Genomic DNA, 20,208 nt, shown 5'->3' with positions numbered 1-20,208 from the left:
TAAAATGCGTGCGTAAAGGATTCAACCAATCATGTATTAGCTTGAGGCGTGAACAATAGAGAACAGTATAAAAATGGCTTGCTTTTTGTAATAAATTGGCTTCACTTGATCATATTGATCATGGAGTGATGTCCCATTAATGATCCTCCACAGATAGCTCTCTCCTGCTCTCCATGCTGCAGACAACACAGTCTAGGAGAAGGATGTGGAGGAGCAAGTGCAGTTTCTAAAAACAAACTCTGCACTTCTTTTTCTCCCACTTTGATGTCGGAACTAGTCTTAAAGGTGCAGAACTTAATAGCTAACATAAACAGAACAGACGATTGAGGATATAAGCATCATAAAGTCACCTTAGGACATTCCACCCTTTATCCTTATATTGTCAGCTTACTACTAAAGTTAATATATATTTTAACTCTATAAACATATACACTTTTATATATATATATGGTATACAGATAGATATAGGCAATGGAGGTGACATTTAGTAAATAGTGATATTTATATATGGTTTTTACTTAGTAAGTAGATTTTTTTGAGGCACACATTGTGTTGTTTTATTTTTTGCATTATTTACTATGTGTAATTTGGTTTTTGAGTAAAGACAACTTTACGGATGGGTTGATTTGTATTTGAGGTAGAATTTATTTAAATTTTATTTTTTAATAAACTTTTGATATGTATTATTGGGACTTCGTTTTTGTTTATTGTATGTAGGGGTTTAGATTGGGTAGGCCCTGATCGGTTGGTGAATTTCTGGTGTTAATTAGGTGGTTTTTGTTAGATGTTTTTATTAATTTTTGAAAGATCCCCCACCTAATGTTTTTAAGATGGTTTTTAATAGCTAATTTTATTTTTTTACTTTATTTGTACTTGGTGTATGATAAGGAATATGGTACCCTTAATGTTCTGTTTTTTAGTTTAGATTGTTTTTGAAATGAGTTTTGTTGTAAATTTTTAGGGGTACTATGTTTTTAAAGGATTTGTTTTTTAAGGTTTAGGATGGTGTTTTGGGTAGTGGTGTGAGGTATAGGATAGGTTTTTGTAGCGCCACATTAGATTGGCAAGGGATAAACCTCTCAAGATGTGTTTGTTCTCTCTTCTGCAAGGGCCCAGCAGAAGAATTACAAACGTAGTCTCCTTTTCTTTTTATTATAGTAAAAGGGGTGAGATGTCACCCCACATTTCTCTTCACAGAGAAAAGCAAGGCACATCTTCCCAAGAATATCTCTGGGTTTCACATTCTCTGAAACTCAGAGAAAGGAAAAACAATTCTTATCATTTGCTGTGCCTGTGTTTGTGCAAAAGTAGAATGCAATATGGAGATTGTTTACCCAAAGTGATGGTGTTTTGTTTCCTTGGCCTATCAGGGGTGTGTGTGTTGGGACTGTCGGGTGACAGTCACGAGATTCAGTGCAGGAGTGCAGAGTTGTGTGCAGGGTTGAGCACTTGGCAGGTTCAGTTTTAGATGTATAGAATAATATAGCATAATAAAGTAATTAATTAGCCTTCTGATAACATGGAGTCAGATGCATCGTTCCTCCGTCATCGGGGCCTTCTCAGCACAGCAATAGGTTTTTAATTAGTGGTGGCTTTTACTATTGTGAGTATATAGTGTTTATTTTGGTGTGTTTGAGGTAGTGTAATGTAATAACTTGCTAGGTTTTTTATATTTATATTTGGATTATTACTTACTATACTGTAGGGATTTTATTTGCTTAGCTTGCTTGATTGCAGCATATGTTTTATAGTTATGGATATCTTGAGAAATATTGTTTATGATTAGATTTATTCTTTGGTTTTATGTTTACTTATAGGTGGCATTTTTATTTTGATGACTTGAGGCATTATGAGTTTATTGAGTTAGGAACAAATTTCTTTTGTGTTGTTAATTTAAGTTTAGTTTTGATACTTTTATTTTTGTGGTTTGATTTATTTGCTTTTCAGGTGTTTTGTATTTGCTTTATTTTTTGGGATAAAGGCATTTACATGGTTGACTTCTATTGATAGCTTTTTTTAATTTGGTAGTGATGTTTTTCTATTTTTTAGTAACTTAAATTCGTTTTTTTTATGTTGTTAATTCTCGGGACTTCTGCTGGTCAGAGTGACCCCGAGATGCGTTAGAAAGTCTCTTTTCCCAGCCCGGCGGTCAAAGGAGTCAGAACTCTTCAGCCCTCGGTCTCAAGGTTGTTTATTGTTTCTTTTTATTGTTATCTATTTATCTATAAAATTCTTTCTCTGGCCTGCAGAGGTCCGTTCAGCAGGTCAGACAGAGGCACACTGATGCTCTCAGGGCAGTGTTATCCTTTTATACTAAAAACTACATGTACATTATTTACAATAACTTCCCAATACCTATCACCTATGTCAGAAACTGAGCTCCTACTCTAAACCAATCTAGAAGTGCCAGTATCACAGCAGAAGATGGAGGCCAAGAAGAAGGAGGAGAAAGGCCGAACATGCCCAGATTCCTCCATCTTGCCCCCTGAACCCCCATTCTAAAAACCCCAAAAAATCTATTTTTCACCCCGTGACAAACTAATTATTATTCTACCTAGACTTTTGTGGCTTGCAGATCCTCATATAAGGATGGTAATTTTTTCCATGGGTCATAATCAAAATCACAGGTGTCTTGGGCTCTGTGCCAGGGTCTCTGAGCCCCCTGTGAGGGGTTTGAGCAATCCACGACAGCCAGAGGGATGTCCTGAATTCCAAAAGTTAATTAGCTTTTAAAATTTTTTTATTAACCATCCCCACGGAGTAATAGTAATTATTTATGAATTAGTGTAGAGGTAGAGTTTTGGTTATGTTTTTTTTAGTAATGTCTAGGTCTAGTTGAACAGCTTTGAGTTTGGTAAGTTGGCTTGATTTAGGGTTTTTTTTGTACTTTTTGTGATTTGTTGTGTTGGATTCTATACTGTTGTTTTTTGTTTTTATTTTATCTTTATAATGTAATAAAAACTAAGTGTAAAAAGAGAGTAATGTGGGTTTTTTGTGGGTAGTTGGTTGTATGGTGCAGGTTTTTTACTATCTATTTGTTTTTCTTTTTTGTTAGTGAGACTAAAGTTTTTACTTTTAGGCTAATTTGCAATTATTTTTAAAATTTCAGGGGAATTTAGTTTTCTAATATGGGCGTGCTGTGTGATGAGAGTAATTGGCTTGCTTTATACGGTATTGGTGGTATGGTGGGTAGAGGGAACTTGTTTTGAATATTTACTTTAGTATTGGTAGTTGGGGTGCTAGGAGGAGTGTTTTAATGTTTATTATTTTTGAGTCAGCTTGGATTTTTTATAGGTTGTTATGTTTTTGGTTTTTTTTGTTGGGATGCAGTTGGCTTTAGACTTTTTGTAGTTTTGACTTTCGAATTTGAGTGGTTGGCTTTGGACTTTGGGATAGGTTATGGGTTTTGGTTGTAAAGCAGAGCACATTTTTTATATTTGGTTTTGTTTTGATTGGGTTAAGGGTTATTGTCATAGACATCTTTTATGATAAATCCTTTCCTTAGGATTTTTCCTCCTGAGAAGCTGAGAGGCCTCAGGCAAGAAATGTAAACATTGATTATCTGCTGCTGTGGAATGCAACAGGTGGATTTTTGATTTGCCCATGTTGGTTGTTTCTAATTAATGGCCAATCACAGACCAGATGACTCAGAAAGAGAGTCTGATACAGCTGCCTTTGTTATCATTCTTTCCTATTCTATTCTTGGCTAGCCTTCTGATGAAATCCTTTCTTCTATTCTTTTAGTATAGTTTTAATGTAATATATATCATAAAATAATAAATCAAGCCTTCTGAAACATAGAGTCAAATTCTCATTTCTTCCCTCATCCTGAGGGTTATTGTATGAGTGATTTTTTTGTTTGATTTGGGTGAAGGTTTGTTGTTGTTTAGGGTTTCATTGGGAGGTGGATTTTTTGTGGGTCATTAGGTAGAGAGGGTTTATAACTTGGCTGTATTTAGGAATATGTATTTTTTAAAAGTTTATGGTATTTTAGAAAGTTTGTAGGTTTTCTTTGTTGGTTGGTGGAAATATTGCTGCAATTTTACTGATGATATTGTTGGGAATTCGATGTTTAGTTACTTTATTTTTAGTAAGTGGATTTTTTGAGTAGGTCTTTTAATTTTGGGGGTTTTTTTGATGATGAAACTAGGTTTTAGGAGAATTTGGATAATTTTTTTATTTTTTACAAAAGATTTTTGTTGCTGTGTTCTTTTACATAATGATGTTCACAGAATTCACAGAATGACTAGGTTGAAAGAGACCTTCAAGACCATTGAGTCCAACCCATGCCCCAACACCTCAACTAAACAATGGCAGCGAGTGCCATATCCAATTTTTTTTAAAACACATGCAGGGATGGTGACTCCACCACCTCCCCAGACAGGCCATTCCAGAACTTTATGACTCTTTCAGTGAAAAATTGCCAAAGTCCACCGGAACCTGGGCTAGCTCTGTACACTCCGGTAGCCTGGGGTTTGCCCACAGCTGAACCTGAAGAGCTGCAAGCTCTACAGTGCACGCTGTTACAGCCATGGCAGGGACCAGGCGAAGGAGGAGGCTCTTTGTATTGAGGTTCCATGGGAAAGTTTATTCCAGGTGAAGGGAGTAAGGCAGAAGAGCCCCAAGCACCTCAGTGCAAGGGGTTAAATACAGCTACAAACCAGGGCGTGGATAAAGAAAATCAACCAATAGGGGGATTTCAAGGGTGGAGCGAGGGGATTGCATCAACACTGTAGTGTGGGAACTCAGCACATCCCTCTGGATGTCTAGAGTTGCCAGAGAACCCTCTCGGGGGGGCTTGGAGACCCTGGCATGTTGCCCAGAACACCTGGTGGCTTGATTTTGATTCTTCTAATGAATTGCCACCTGTCTATGAGGACATGAGAGCCACATGGGTTTGAATGGTGTGAGAACGATGTGTTCACAGGGTGAAAATACAGATTTTAGGATTTTTGGTATAGGGGTTATGGGGACAGGATGGAGGAATCAGGGCGTGTCTCATTCTTCTTTCTTCTTATTCTCCATTTTCTGCTGTGATGTTGGCACTTGGGGATTAGTTTAGAGTAGAAGTGCACTGTCTAACATAGGTGATAGGTATTGGGAATTAAAAGTAAATATGATATACGTAGTTTGTAGTACATAAGGACGACACCGCCTCGGGGGCGGTCAGAGTGCTTGTGGCTGCCTTGCTGAGCAGATCTCGGCTGGGCAGAGAGAAAATTTTGTAGATAAGAAATAATAAACAACCTGAAGACCGAAAAAGTGAAGAGTCCAGACTCATTCTTCAAAGCGTGGGCTGCCTCAGAACCATCCCACGCATCTCAGGGCAGAGACTAGACAGCCGACCCCAAGACTGTGGGACCAATCAGGATAGGGGGAGGAGAGGGAAAGGTCACATGGGCCAATGGGGCATCGTGGATTAGGGGATTTCCAAGTGAGTGTTTCAATCAGGGATTGGCCCAGGGGGTGAGTAGCAGGGAACATTCAGGAAAAAGGGGCAGGGTTGCCTTGACAGGCAGGGAAGGAGGGCAGGGTTGCCTTGATAAGCAGGGAAGGGACTAGAACAAAGGGAGGGGAATAGCTTGAGGGACAGCTTTAAGGAAGGGTACAACTTAGGGAAAAACCAACTTGGGGAAAACGTGGGGGGATAACAGAATGAACCATTTAACAATAACTTAATGAGATAAACATGAACTGCAACAAAATACTTTTTCCTAATATCCAACCTGTATTTCCCTTGGTGCAGCTTGAGACTGTGTCCTCTGGTTCTGTCCGTTGCTGTCTGGTGAAAGAGACCAACCCCCACCTGACTACAACCATCTTTCAGGAAGTTGTAGAGAGTGATAAGGTCACCTCTGAGTATCCTGTTCTCCAGGCTTAACAACCCCAGCTCCCTCATTCATTCCTCAGAGGGCTTGTGTTCCAAGCTGTCATGGTTTGACACTGGCACAATGCCAGTGCCCCCATGAGAATACCCTCTCCCTGGTGTCTGCTGTGAGATGTGACCAGGAATAAGCAAAGCAGGCTCCTGCTTAGAAATAAAGAAAACTTTATTAACTAAACTACAAGACAATAACTAAACTACAAAGAGAAAGAAGGGGAAAAAAAAAACACACACAAGGAAAATGAAAACCTTACAAAAGCATTTTCCTCCTCCCCTGTACCAAATTTCCAATACAATACCTATTCCAAATCACCAACTCTCAGTCTGGCACCACCCTTTAGAATACTCAGTCCTCAGTTCATCAAGAGGAGAAGGACTCCTTCTTTGTGCCATGGTGACATCTTCCTTCATGTCTGGTGCTCTCACCACTGAACACGGACCAGGGCTGCTTCCAGGGTTGTCTTTTTAAGGATTCCTCGTCCCGCTCCAAAAAGGCCCAGTCTCAACTTTGGGACATCTGTCCCCCCCTGTCGCAGACATTTCTTCATAGAAATCCTTTCTTTGGGATTTCTCCTTCTTCTGGGAAGCAAAGGGCCCCAGAAGAAGAATGTAAACAATTGTTATCAGCTGTTGTGAAATGTAGCAGGTGTCCCTGTGATTGGCTCATCTTCCTTGTGTACCATTAAAGGCCAATCACAGGAGCAGCTCAGGGACAGATTCCCTGGGCAAAGAACTTTGTTATTCTTTCTTGCTATTCTATTCTTGGCATAGCTGCTCTCTGCAACCTCTCGTCTTATTCTTTTTAGTATAGTTATAATGTATGATATATCTTATATCAATAAATCAGCCTTCTGATCAAGAAACAAGATTCTCGTCCTTCTCTCACCACAGTGACCGTCTAAGGTCGCTGTAATATCTGGTGACCCCTCGTGTCAGGGCAAAAATTAATTTGATAAAGACCAGAGGAGCAAAATTGCTGCACTGGGTAAAATCCTGTATGTGTAGCATGTGATGGTTGCTTTGAAGTGACCACAGAAGTGGATTCAAGCCAGGAGCTGAAGAACTGAAGATCCTGATTTGGACAGAGTTCACAGCCAAGGCTGACCACAAAGAGAACCTTCTTCTGGAACACCTTCAGGAAGATGTTCGCAGAACTGGCCAGAGCAAGCTGGACATTTTCACAAGGTAATTTTGTCTTTTCCCTTCCTGATGACCCAGCCCTTCGTAGTTTGTGGCGGTTGGTATGGCGAACACATGCCTTGGAAGAAGAGGTTCAGTTCTCCCCTTCAGAGGAGAAACTTATTGCCCTCTGGCAAAAATGGTGTAGAGAAGATGGGATTTTTCTGTCAGCAACAGATCTCTATGAGTTCTTTCGATGGGCAAAGCTTTTTCGGTTCTTTACTGATGTCCTGTACGCCTTGGATGTTTTTGTCTGGGAGTGCATGAACTCCATTTTTCAGGTTGTCTGGGGCCAGGAACGTGTTTTGCCTTTTATCTACCCAGCATTTCTAAAGCTCTTCCCAGTTTTGAAACGGAGAGCAGCTATTTTTCAATGGATTTCTAACTGTTATGGACAGGCTCCGTTTCCACCGTCCCCGGTGGGAGAAGACCCGGCGGGGGATGAGTGGGGGCTTCCCAGCCCCCTGTCCTCAGCGGGAGAAGACCCGGCGGGGGATGAGTGGGGGCTGCCCGGCCCCCCCTGCTTCGCGGCGGGGGGGGGCGAAACTGCGCCGAGCGAAGAAGTTTTTTTTACTCTTTCCCCGGAGCCTGCGCAGACGGAACCTTCCCCCCCCCCTCCTTCTCTCCCTCCGGGGGGATGGGAATGGGCGGTCCCGCTCGAACCAGTGCCGTTGGTGCCGCCCCTGCCAGCGCTGCGTCCGCCTTCAAGACCCGCCTCACCGGAGCGGCCGCCACTCCAGGCGATCCCGTCTCCGCCTCTCCAGGCGGTCCCGCCCACGGCTTCACAGGCCTCCCCGCCCCTGCCAGCGCCTGCGTCTGAGAATGCAGAAGAGGCACTTCCTGTGGCTGCTGAGTTGCTAAGCGACGACGACGCGTCTCCAGCTTCCGGCTCAGCGGGGGAGTTGTTCTCTCCGGCCCCTCTGCCGCTTCCATCGGCCTCCTCGCCACCTCAAGCCGAGACGGTCCCTGTTCAGGATGGTGCTGGAGATGGCGCCGAACCTGCGGGACCCTCGGAACAACCCGCGGCCGCTCCTACATCCAGCGGGATTCCCTCCCCGGTTCCGGCTTCCCCCCCGCTGCCTGCACAGGCTGCCCCAGCAGTCCTGCCGTTGTCAGAGGCTGTGTCCTCCGTGTCGGCGTCAGAGACTGCCCTGGAACCGGCGGCTTGTTCGAGCTCGGACCATCCCGGACCGGTTGCTGTAGCAGGGGCCCCGGCGGCTGGTCTTCCCTTCCGTGGAGCGGGGGCTGCCCGCCAGCTGACTGGGGGGACAGCCCGTCTCCCTGCTTTTAAGATCAGCATTCTCGGCGGGTTCGGGGGTGGGTTTTCGGGGATTGTCCCATGGAGGCTGCCATCTCTGCCGCCTCTCTTGCGCCCTAGTGGCGGGGGGCAGGTGCATCCTGAGAGCTCTGCCTCTGGTTCCCAGGCCGGAGGGGGTGGGGATGAAACCATGGGGCAGATGAGAGACAAACCTGCTGCGTTTGCAGTGCAGAGGGAGAGGGCACAGATGGAGGAGACCATAGCTGGTTTGCTGTGGGAAACAAACATCTCCAGACCCCAGATGGGATCTCTGGGGAAGGCTTCTATTTCCCTGCTGCTGGCATGCCTCAGTGGTTTTGGGGAAAGGAAGCGTGTCCCCACTCGTGCTGCCATTGTACTGGCAGCAGGGTGCAGGCCTGTGGGAATGCAGGGCCTGCCTCATGGGTTTGGCCTGGGCCGTTGGGCTCAGGAAGTTTTTGGGCCAGGGCCAGCATTTGGCCTCTTGGTGTTACTGGGGGTTGAGGTTTCTCCTACCGGTCCTGGTCCCCCTTTGTGGGCCAGTTTTGGGGTTCCTGGTCCATCATGGGCCAGGGCCCCCAAGGCCTTTCCTTCTCTGGCACTGCTCTGTTTTGCTGCTGCTCTTTTCTTTTTCGATCACAAAAAAAAAAAAAAAAAAAAAAAAAAGAAAAAAAAATTAAATAAAAAAGACTGAAAACAGTGGGCAGCAGCTCTGAAGCACTGAAGCATTGAAGGGCCAGAAAAGGACATTCTAAAGTTGTTCAAATTGTTTGAAATTGTTTGAAATAGTTGTAAGATTGTCAATATGTTTTTTGATAACTGTTGATGGGACTTTTGCAGCAAGTCTGTTTTCAGGACCGAAAAGGACTCTCAGATATCCAAGAGAAACAACTTCAGCTCTTGGACTGTTCCTGAAACCCAGCTGCTTGGACTTGAATTCTCTTTGCATTGTTTTTTGCATTTTTTTAGATTGTAGGATTGTTTTAGTGATTTATTAGTATTGTATATTTTACAGTTGAAGAAATCTCCTGTTCATTTCACATCAGCATTTTTCTTTTAATTTATACAATTTAGAAGGGTGAGATGTCGCAGACATTTCTTCATAGAAATCCTTTCTTTGGGATTTCTCCTTCTTCTGGGAAGCAAAGGGCCCCAGAAGAAGAATGTAAACAATTGTTATCAGCTGTTGTGAAATGTAGCAGGTGTCCCTGTGATTGGCTCATCTTCCTTGTGTACCATTAAAGGCCAATCACAGGAGCAGCTCAGGGACAGATTCCCTGGGCAAAGAACTTTGTTATTCTTTCTTGCTATTCTATTCTTGGCATAGCTGCTCTCTGCAACCTCTCGTCTTATTCTTTTTAGTATAGTTATAATGTATGATATATCTTATATCAATAAATCAGCCTTCTGATCAAGAAACAAGATTCTCGTCCTTCTCTCACCACAGTGACCGTCTAAGGTCGCTGTAATACCCCCCCATATTTTTCCACCCCCTGGGGCCGAGGAGCACCAACTCTGAACCCTTCTGGCTCTGAGGCATTGCTCCCCCTGGACCCAGTCTCTGTATTACAAGGAAACATGGCTCTGTCCATGGCTCCACAAAAAAAAGTCCAGCATAAGCTACTCCATCATCTCTTCCCACTAAGGCTCTTCTCTCTCTCCCTTGCTCGGACCTCCATCTCACTTACTCAGTTCCTTCTCCATCTTCTGCTCCATTTCCTCTGCAGGAAAGGTCAATACTCTGCAAAGTTTTCATTATCCACAAAGGGGTTAAAAACTACTCCAAGCAGCCAGACACAGCATCCCCCCCCTCTTCTCCGCAGGCTGTGCGGCCAGCACAGGATATCAAATTTTGAGATAACAGTCCCCAGCACGGCTCTCTCCTCTCTCTCTCTTTCTCTGATGGGGGGGCTGCCCAGTACATGGCTGTACAAACTCCTGGTGCTTGTCCCTCTCCTCCACCCTTGGGCCAGGCCTAGCTCATGACCGCGCGGCTTCCCCTCCCCCCGCCCAGCCGACAGCTGGGACAGGGGGAGAGATTCAAAGCCTTTCCCGCCGGAAATCCAAAGAGAGCCTCCCAGAGGAACAGCTTTGCTTTTTAACCCCTGTGTGTTCTCAGAGGCATGTCCAAACTTCAGTGGCTACACCAGGTGCTAATATTAAAATCTGAACAGCTATTGGTCACCACAGCATATCCCAAAAAAAACCTACTTCCTGTCAGTCAAACCACGACCCTCACCAGCCTTGTTGCCCTCCTCTGAATGTGCTCAAGCATCTCAATGTCCTTCCTAAACTGAGGGGCCCAGAACTGGACACAGTACTCAAGGTGCAGCCTCACCAGTGACGAGTATAGGGGAAGAATGACCTCCCTTGTCCTGCTGGCCACACTATTCCTGATACAGGCCAGGATGCTGTTGGCCTTCTTGGCCACCAGGGCACGCTGCTGGCTCATGTTCAGCCGGCTGTCAACCAGTACCCCCAGGTCCTTTTCTGCCTGAGCACTGTCCAGCCACATCGTCCCCAGCCTATAACACTGCAGGGGGTTATTGTGGCCAAAATGCAGGACTCGGCACTTGGATTTATTAACCGTCATCCTATTAGACTCTGCCCATCAATTCAACCATTCCAAGTCTCTCTGTAGAGCGCTCCTACCCTCCAACAGATCAGCACACGACCCCAGCTTAGTGTTATCTGCAAACTTACTAATGAAGGACTCAATTCCCTTCATCCATGTCATCAATAAATATATTGAACAGAACTGGCCCCAGCACAGACCCCTGAGGGACACCACTGGTGACTGGTCGCCAGCTGGATGCAGCACCATTCACCACCACTCTCTGGGCCTGGCCATCCAGCCGGTTCTTAACCCAGCAAAGAGTGCTCCTGTCCAAGCTGTGGGCTGCCAGCTTTTCCAGGAGTATGCTGTGGGAGACAGTGTCAAAGGCCTTGCTGAAGTCCAGGTACACAACATCAACAGCCTTTCCTGCATCCACCAGGTGGGTCACTTGGTCATAAAAGGAGATCAGGTTGGTCAAACATGACCTACCCCTCCTAAACCCATGCTGGCTGGTTCTGATACCCTGGCCATCCTGTAAATGCTGCCTGATGACAGTATAAACTGTTCCATAATCTTACTAGGTACTGAGGTCAGGCTAACCGGCCTATAATTAACAGGATCCTCCTTCCGACCCTTTTTGTTAATGGGCGTCACATTGGCCAGCTTCCAGTCATCTGGAACCTCACCAGTGAGCCAGAAGTGTTGGTAAATGATGGAGAGAGGCTTTGAAAGCTCCATCTGCCAGTTCCCTCATCACCCTGGGATGGATCCTGTCGTAGTTGAGATGATCATGGTTGAGACTGAGAAAATACAAAACAACACACTCCATTTTCAGAAGGCTTCAAAATCCCATTTTATTTTAGCATGCATGCTTTTTATAAATTCTTGCAAGACTCATAAGTTTACACTTTACTCATTGGTCAGAGGAGACAAACAAATGCTTATTGGAATAGACAGCTGCAGGTTTGTCTTATTTATCCTTCTCTCTTTCTTGGTTTCTATGTCAAAGACCTTGGTAGGAAATTCTTTCAGGGGTAAACATGGATCCTTTTATCAAACTTCTCTCTAGCTCAGGGAAGCCGCTGTAAAACCTCTTCCACAATTCCCTCTTTTTTTGTATTTGAACCACAAACACAACTGCTAAAGACTTTTGCAGGGCACTTGCAAAAATCCAAGCAGACAGGGGAAACTCAAAGCAATGATTACAACCACCAAGCAAAATTAAGAGTCCACCTTTCACCAATACGCCAAACCATTCAACAATACTCCAACTTGCAAAGAAACCACTCAACCATTTCCATCCTTCATTCACCTGCAAATTACTAACTTCTTCCTTCAAATCCAAAACTCTCGTGAACTGATCCACTATGACCTAACAAGCCCATACAACACATACCCTCAAAATCCCAATGTTCATAACCATGCACCAACAAGAAAGATGTGCCAACAAGGCACATAGAAAATTAGTTTTCAAATGCTATTACAGACCCTGCTAGGGCTGCATTTCTCTTCACAGAGAAAAGCAAGGCACAACTTCCCAAGGATATTTTCTGGGAATCACAGCAAGGAACCTCAGAGAAAGAAAAAACAATTCTTATCTCATTTGCTGCTCCTCTTGTTGTGCTCATGTAGAATGTATTCTGGAGATTGTTTACCCGAGGTGACCAATTGCATCCACGTGTGTTTGTCGGGACTGTCGGCTGACAGTCACAAGTTTTCAGTAGTTAAGTAGTTAGAAGTGAGAAGTAAGTATGATATAGTATAGCATGTATCTCATTAATATAGTATAGTATAATAAAGTAATTAATTAGCCTTCTGATATTATGGAGTTCTGCATACCATTCTTCCCTGCAGCTGGGGTCGCCCTGCAAATTCGATACCCCACAGTCCCTTAAGGATACATTTATGGCAGGATGACACTTTCACTTTTAGTTGAATAGATTTTTTTCCACACAGAATTAGAGACCAAGTCATCTGCCTAGTCACCACTTAGAACTAAGTAGTATCCACTTAACTTTAAAACTAGTTGCTGCTATCATAATGGGCAACTAACCTAGTTGTTCAAGGTGTGGAACTTTATTTACTAATTCAAAATCCCTATTCAAAGGCAACACTTCTCCCCTAGGTACATTAAATTCCCCTATTTTGGGAACGTTGGTGCCATGCAAAGGGAAATGGTACAAGACACATTACTCAGTACTACCAACGTCTCTGTAGAAAAATGCAAAGAACTAAAGTAAAGGTAACATCCACCAACTTAAATTTGAGTTTTCAGTGTGAGTCAATATCCCCCATTCGCTCTGCCTTGAATTATCATATTCACAGCATGTTCTTTGAGGGTCCGTGCTTCAATCCACCTAGAGGCCAGTGTCACCAACTCATTCTACTTCAGCTGTGAAGCCACCCATCCTGTTCCTTCCTACATACTACAAATAAGACTTAGCACAATGAGCAAAAAACCCCAACAAGGGCCATTCTGTGTCGGAAAACACATGTCCTTTCCCTTCACATTATGAATTCCACTGAGCCAGTCCACTTTCCAAAAATCAAATCTTTAACCCATACCTTAATATTTTTACGAACATTTGACTATTTAGAATTCAAAGAAGAAAAATGATAGACTATAGGAGACAGTTGTAAGTCAGGTAAAGGACATAAAAAGTTGAGCACATAAACAGCTTTATCTAATCTCACTTAAGGTAACTCCCTATACATTCCCTCTTTTTATTTTTAAACCTGGCACTTCAAAACACCATGAGCGCATTCAAAAATTACTTGGCCTATTGAAATATGGGGAATGATCAACACTCCAGGGATGAAAAAACATCTGCAGTTTTTGTGAAACATATGCTGGGCCATTATCTGTCTTTACATATGTTGAAACACCTAAAATAGAAAAGGCATGGCAAAAATGATGAATAACATTCCAAGCTGCTTTACCTGCCAATGCTAATGCAACTATGGCATGAGCAAACATGTCAATTGTAGCATAAACAGACTTTAAATGGCCAAACTCAGGCATTTTTATAACATCTGATTTCCCTTCTTACAAAGGGAGTAGGTCTCTAGGATTGGTACCATAATATTATGAAATATGAGTCATATGCCAATCAGGACAAAAAGAAATAATTGATTTTGCTTAACTTTGTGACAAATTATTGCCATAGTGCCAAAGCACCTTGGTGAAAAATTGATGAGATAACACATTAGCTATAGGAATGTGCCTCTTGTTGACAGAGTGACAAAATTATCCTTTGTCCCCTTAAAAAGGAAATAAGCCCAGAAGTTTGTCTCCTCAATTTGGTAAAAAGACACCTCAAAGGACCTTTGGGACTTCACCTCAAACCTGGGGCTGCCCAATTGGACAGAAGCCAAAAAGTTCCACCTGAGCAATTTACTAGAAAAAGAAGAGAACAAAGAAACTAATCACTTTTGTGAGGTGTTTTACCAGGGGCAAGGATCTTGCACCTGGCTCAGTTTTCCTCTGTAAAGAGCTTTGTTAATTTGCCTTTTATTAAAACCTTTTTGTTTCCAACACTAACACAGGAGCAATCCTGCTGATTTTATGCCTTCTAAGGTAGCTGAGCTATCTTGGGTATGAAATAGATCTCCAAGAGTTTGAGACCAGGCTCGAGGAGACCCATATTTCAATTAGGTACCGCTTTTACTGCCAAAGCAGCCACAAGGTAATCCACATTGACCAATTAAGGAGAAACTTTTTGAATCATAAATTCATATTCCCAACAATCATCCTAGTTCCAAGGTACAGCAGCTTTTCCAGTTTTTCCGCAATTCATCTGTAAAAACTGTTATACCTTCCACTGGAACAGGAAAACAAATTTGTTTTCCCTGAAAAGGAATGTCCCTAGTCAAAGTCAAAATAGGATGAGAAGGTAAACGATACATTATTTAACCTGTAAAGTAAGATAAAGCAGATTGCAATTCATGATTGTTCTGAAAACACCATTCAAAATACTATTATACAAGTATCACAATAGTTACAGGATCATGGCCTAAGATTTTATGACAATACCTGCGACCCTTGATAATGATATCTGCAAAAAACTCATGAAGTCCTGAAACTGTTTTTTGAGAACTGAAAGATAAATATATCCATTTCAAAATATACAATTTCTCTTTCCAATCATCATTCCATTGACACAATATTCCATGGTATTTTTCTTCTTTCAAAATAAATAAACACCAACAAAAATATTTATTCTGTTAACAAGTTTGCATGTCAAAGCTAATTCAACTTCTTCCATGACCTTTTTTTTACTGCATCAATCAAATATCTCTCATTAGTAGAAGCAATCCCTGACAATAATTCAAACAAAGGTTGCATTTGATGATTAGTTATCTCTAAATATGACCTAATCCAACCTACTGCATCAACCAATTTTTATACATCAGTAACAGTTTTAACTTCAATATCTAATTTTACAGTTTGAAACATAATCTGAGTATTGGTTATCATAAACCCCAAATATTTCCAAGGCATCTATTTTCGTACTTTCTCTGTGGCAATAACTAAACCTAAAAGTTTTCAAATTTGTTACAGCAAGATCTGACAACTGTTGTTTATTATCAGAAGCCAACAAGATTTCATCCATGTAATGACTGCAATAGCAATTACTAAATTGCTCTTGCACCTTTGATAAGGCCTGTGCCAAAAAACCATTAGAACTTTCCATTGTATCTTGTTCAGCCAATGGAATGGTAAAAACACAATCTTTTAAATCAGCGATAATTATCTCCCTTCCCTGTGGAATCACTGTAGGTGTTAAAAGACCTGGTTGTAAAGCTCCCAGTATAACCATTACAGCATTTATCTGCTGTAGATCATGCAAAAATCTCCATTTTCCTGATTTCTTTTTTATCACAAAAACAGGGGTATTCCATGAGCTAAATGACTCTTCAGTATGTCTAGTTTACAGCTGTTCTACTACTAATTCTTGCAGGGCAGTAAGCTTTTCAATTGGAAGGGGACACTGGTCAATCCAGACAGGTTTATCTGTCAACCATGTCAGGGTTACAACTGGACACTTAAAGCCCTGCATCACAGTCATCCCTACTAAAATTCCATAGTAATTTTAATGCCCCATTGAGATAAACAATCTCGTCCCCATAAATTACATGGGGCTTTCGCAACATAAGGCCTGATTTTAGCTTGTTGACCATCAGCATTTTTTACATTAATCACAATGGCAGACAGACCACCTGTAGTAGAGCCACCCAGCCCCATGATTCCAAAACCTGCTTGAGTGAGAGGCCATGACTGAGGCCAAAAAAAGTTGTGAAGTTATAGTTGCATCTGCTCCCATGCTAATCAAACCTGTCATTATTATGGTCTCTGGATGATGTCTATTGGCTGTAATGATGCATTCCTTTTCTGGGCATTGATCTGTCATTTTTTGAGTCCAAAATACCTGAGGTGCTCCTGTAGATCCAAGAACTACTGTACCACAACTCCGATTCACTGCAATTGGAACATAACTCACAAAAATAACAAGTTGAACAATACAAATGCATTTTGAATAGTAACAGGGGGTTCACTAACAGATACCATAGCATAAATTTGTCCCACTGTCATGGTTTGAGAGGAAGTGAGTTTTTTGGGATCCTGTGGTCAAACCAATAGGTGCTCAGATTTGAATATTGACACCTGGTGTGGCCACTGAGGACATGGGTACGCCTCTGAGAACACGGGGGGTTAAAAGCAGAGAACTCTCCGGAAAACTTTCTCTTGGTTCCAGTCAGGGAAAGGTTCAGACCTCTCCTGCCCAGCTGCTGCTGGCTGGGCGGGGGAGGGGAAGCCACGCAGCCGGGTGAGGTAGGGCCTTAGACAGAGGGGAGGTGAAGAGGCCCTCGCAAGATGGAAGAGTGGAGGAACATTGGAGAGTCACCGGGCAGCCCCCCCCCTCTCAGGAGAGAGAAAGAGAGAGCCAGGCTGTGTCTGTGCCACCTTGAAATTAGCATGGCCGGCTGAGAAGGAGAAGGGGGGAGTGTGGGGGGAAGGTGCCCGGCAGGGCAGACTTGGGAGTTCTGGACAGGCAGAGACTGAGACTTTTAACCCTTTTCTTGGATGATGGAAACCTTACAAATGCTAATCCTCCTGGAGCTGAATGAGAAGAGAGATAGAGATGAGATAAGAGGAAATGAGCCATGAGGAAAGTGGAGAAGACTTTTAGGTGGGAGGAGGTGATGGAGTGTGTTATGAACAAAAATTCGGTTAATATTTTTTTTGTGAGAAAGAGTTACAGGGACGCAGCCAGATCTGTCTCTGCCAGGGTTCTTAGTGCTTTGTTATTGTAATCACGGGTCATTGTGGCTTATCGCTCCCTTTGTATCAGCAGAGCCTTGCCCGAGGCTAAGTTGTACCTTTCCCAGAACAGTGAAGAGAAGAGACCTGGAGGGGGGGGGTTATGCAAAGTGACTCCAAAGACCAGAATGCTTTGTGGGACCCCGACTCCAAACCCACAGAGAAAACCCCAAAAACAACGAGCCAAATAAGAATTGAGAGACTAAAGTGATGTCTGGACATGAGGAGCCAAGTGCTGAGCCGGCAGAGATGCAGAGCCCCTCTCGCCCTGAGCAGAGAGTCGTCCCAACGCCGGGACCAGGCAGGACTGAACGCTGAGAAAGTAAGATCTGACGGGGACATCATGCCCTAAAGGCTCCCATGAGGTCTGGATCCCCCGGCTCTGCCCCTGGTGGACAGAGCTGCGCATATCCTCCTCCTGTGAGTCGCCCTGGGAGACGCGACGGGGACTGCAGCCCTGCCGAGCTGCCCAATCCTGAGCTGATCACTTTTAAGAAATGCATTAAAAAGGAGAAGTCGTCTCCTGGCCTTGTTTATTTCAGAGTGGACTTTGGCTGGACTTTTCTTGTATAGCCATGGACGGAACCATTTTTTCCTGTGACACAGAGACTGAATTTAGGGGGGAGGCAATGGCTCTGAGCCAAGAGAGTTCAGTGTTGTTATGTGAAGGAATGCATGAACAGAGGCATCGGGTGAGGAGGGTGGTGGTGCCCTCCGTCTTCAGGGAAGAAGAAGAAGATTACTGTTCTTGAGACCCCTCGGCCCCAGGGGGTGAAATTTGGGGGGGACAGGTGTCCCAAAAGTGACAGACTGTACTCTTTTTTGAACTGGGCAAAGTACCCTTAAAAGGAAAACCCTAGAAGCAGCTCTGGTCCATGCATAGTGGTGAGAGCACTGGGAACAGAAGGAAGATGTCATGATGGCAAATGATCTGTGGGTGGTGCCACATGTGACATGAAACACAAGAGGTTTCAACTGTGTTTCCAGGGGAAACCTATGGCACAAGATGAACTGAGAATTGATTATCTAAAGGGTGGTGATGGACTGAGAGTTAGTGATCTGAGGGATGGATCTATTGGAAATTTGGTGGGGGGAGGAGGAATGGCTCTGGAAGGTTTTCATTCTTCCTGTGTGTTTCTTTTTACATATAGTTGTAGGTTAATAAAGTTTTCTCTTCTTTATTCTTTAGTTGGAGCCTGCTTTGCTCTATTCCTGGTCACATCTCACAGCAGACGCTGGGGAGAATGTATTTTTATGGGGGCACTGGCACTGATTTCAAAAAGGGAAGATGGACATCACTATCATAGATTAATGGTCCTAGAAAATAGAAGCTGGACCCCACCATCTGGGATGCACATCTTGGGATGTACATCCTGGAATATTGAAATCTGGAATAGATCACAATAGAGTACAGAAATTGGAAAGGAATCAAACATCACCATTGTTATAAATGATCAAATCTGTAGCCAAATTTATAAAAATTCGACAAGGATTTATTAAGTCAATTAACAAAAATAGAAAATTTGAAATCCCACCACAGCCAAGACAGCATCAGCCCTGGGTGCAGCAGCTGGGTGCCCTTGGGTTCCTAATGACAGAGAGACAGCGTTCCCCCGAAGGTACATCCCGAGTGTTTCCAGCGACCAGCTTATATACAGTTAATTCTGCCTGAGGCAGAGATGACCACATAATTCTTTGTGTCTCTTTGCATGTAAAGTTGGATCCATAGATGTGTAGAAACAGACAATGTCCAAAACCTAGACGAATGTCTGAGTGCCCAAGAGGAAGAGCCATTCATATGTAATACATGATGCCATCTCTTGAGTAGCAGAGATTTCATCAAATCCAGATGCATGATCTCGCAGGCTTCCTTGAGATGTCTCATCGATCATCACCCAGGAAATTCCAGATATCTTCCAGGTGCTGGTGTCAGAGGAAATGCTCTCTGATGGCTCCAGCCTGTCTCCTACATCTGATAATGGGTCTGGTATAGGCCCAGTCCGGCAGTCCGGGAACTGGTTACAATGTGAATACCTCTAGTCCCAACCAGGACGATTGCAAACATCATGGCTCAGGGCTACTATGTTTGTATGATAACAAGGTTTGATTTTATCTCAACTCTGTCCGGGAATCGGTTTTAATGTGACTAGGACTCTGTTCCTGGACAGGGTGGTTTCACAAGCATGGGTTTAGACTTTACTAATATTTTATACATACACGTACTTATTCCTTTAGCATGAATTATCTCTACTACATATAACAACCATCATAGATTTACGATCCTGAAGTATAGAATTGTGACGTAAAAAATTGGAAATAGAAACTGCTGAGAAAGCTTATGAATATGCATGAATATGATCAATAAATACCAGCAAGCCCAGCAATCAGTGTGCAGTTGGAGGGAAAAACCCCCACCACTGTACCCAGCGCTGGTTTTGCTCATATGTTAGCATATTAATTAATAAATTTAATTACTGCTTCATATATTGGCTGAGTAGTTTCTCATTTCTAACAGTGAGGGAGGGGTCCAGGTTCCTCTAGGTGGAGCGGCAACACAAAGCTCTGAGCAGCTAGCAAGACTTTCGAAAGTCCTGAGAGGAGTCTAAGGCCGCCATCAGCCGAAGGGAGGTAGGGAAACGGCACAGGATGGCTCCAGCCCTGCCCCTACAGATTTCCTCCAACTGCAGCAGACACGGTCCCCACTGTCTGGGCGCAGCTATTGCCCCGCCTTGCACAGCTTCTAAAAGGACAGCAAGGGCGGGGGGAGGGGGGGCTGCCAGGGGGGTTCGAGGCGGGCCTCGAACAGTCATGTCCCTCCCCCACAGCCGCAGCACCCCATCCTGGGTGCCGGAAGCCCCTAGGCGCAGGGTGGGGAGGGGGAAGGGCAGAGGCTCCTCCAGGAGATCTTATCACCGGCTTTTCAGGCAACAAGGAATACAGAGTTAATTAATCCATCCATCTGTTCAGGAGAGAGTGGAGGGACAGACGAC

General features: G+C 43.7%; 1 protein-coding gene across 12 annotated transcripts in view; it reads right to left on the bottom strand.

Moving 5' to 3' along the window:
- Positions 1-20,208, bottom strand: part of LOC141726923 (dymeclin-like) — a 226,948-nt gene that overhangs the window by 191,327 nt on the left and 15,413 nt on the right. The window contains exon 3 of one of the 12 annotated variants that reach the window (XR_012577878.1): positions 9,288-20,207. The exons of the other annotated variants lie outside the window; for them this stretch is intronic. The gene's annotated coding sequence lies outside the window, so the exon portion shown is untranslated. Of the gene's footprint in view, positions 1-9,287; position 20,208 lie in introns of those variants that run through there. 12 annotated transcript variants of the gene reach the window in all.

The sequence above is a fragment of the Zonotrichia albicollis genome, chromosome W, assembly GCF_047830755.1.
Source record: "Zonotrichia albicollis isolate bZonAlb1 chromosome W, bZonAlb1.hap1, whole genome shotgun sequence".
NCBI classification, from domain to species: Eukaryota; Metazoa; Chordata; class Aves; order Passeriformes; family Passerellidae; genus Zonotrichia; species Zonotrichia albicollis.
This window is presented reverse-complemented; position numbering and strand designations above follow the sequence as displayed.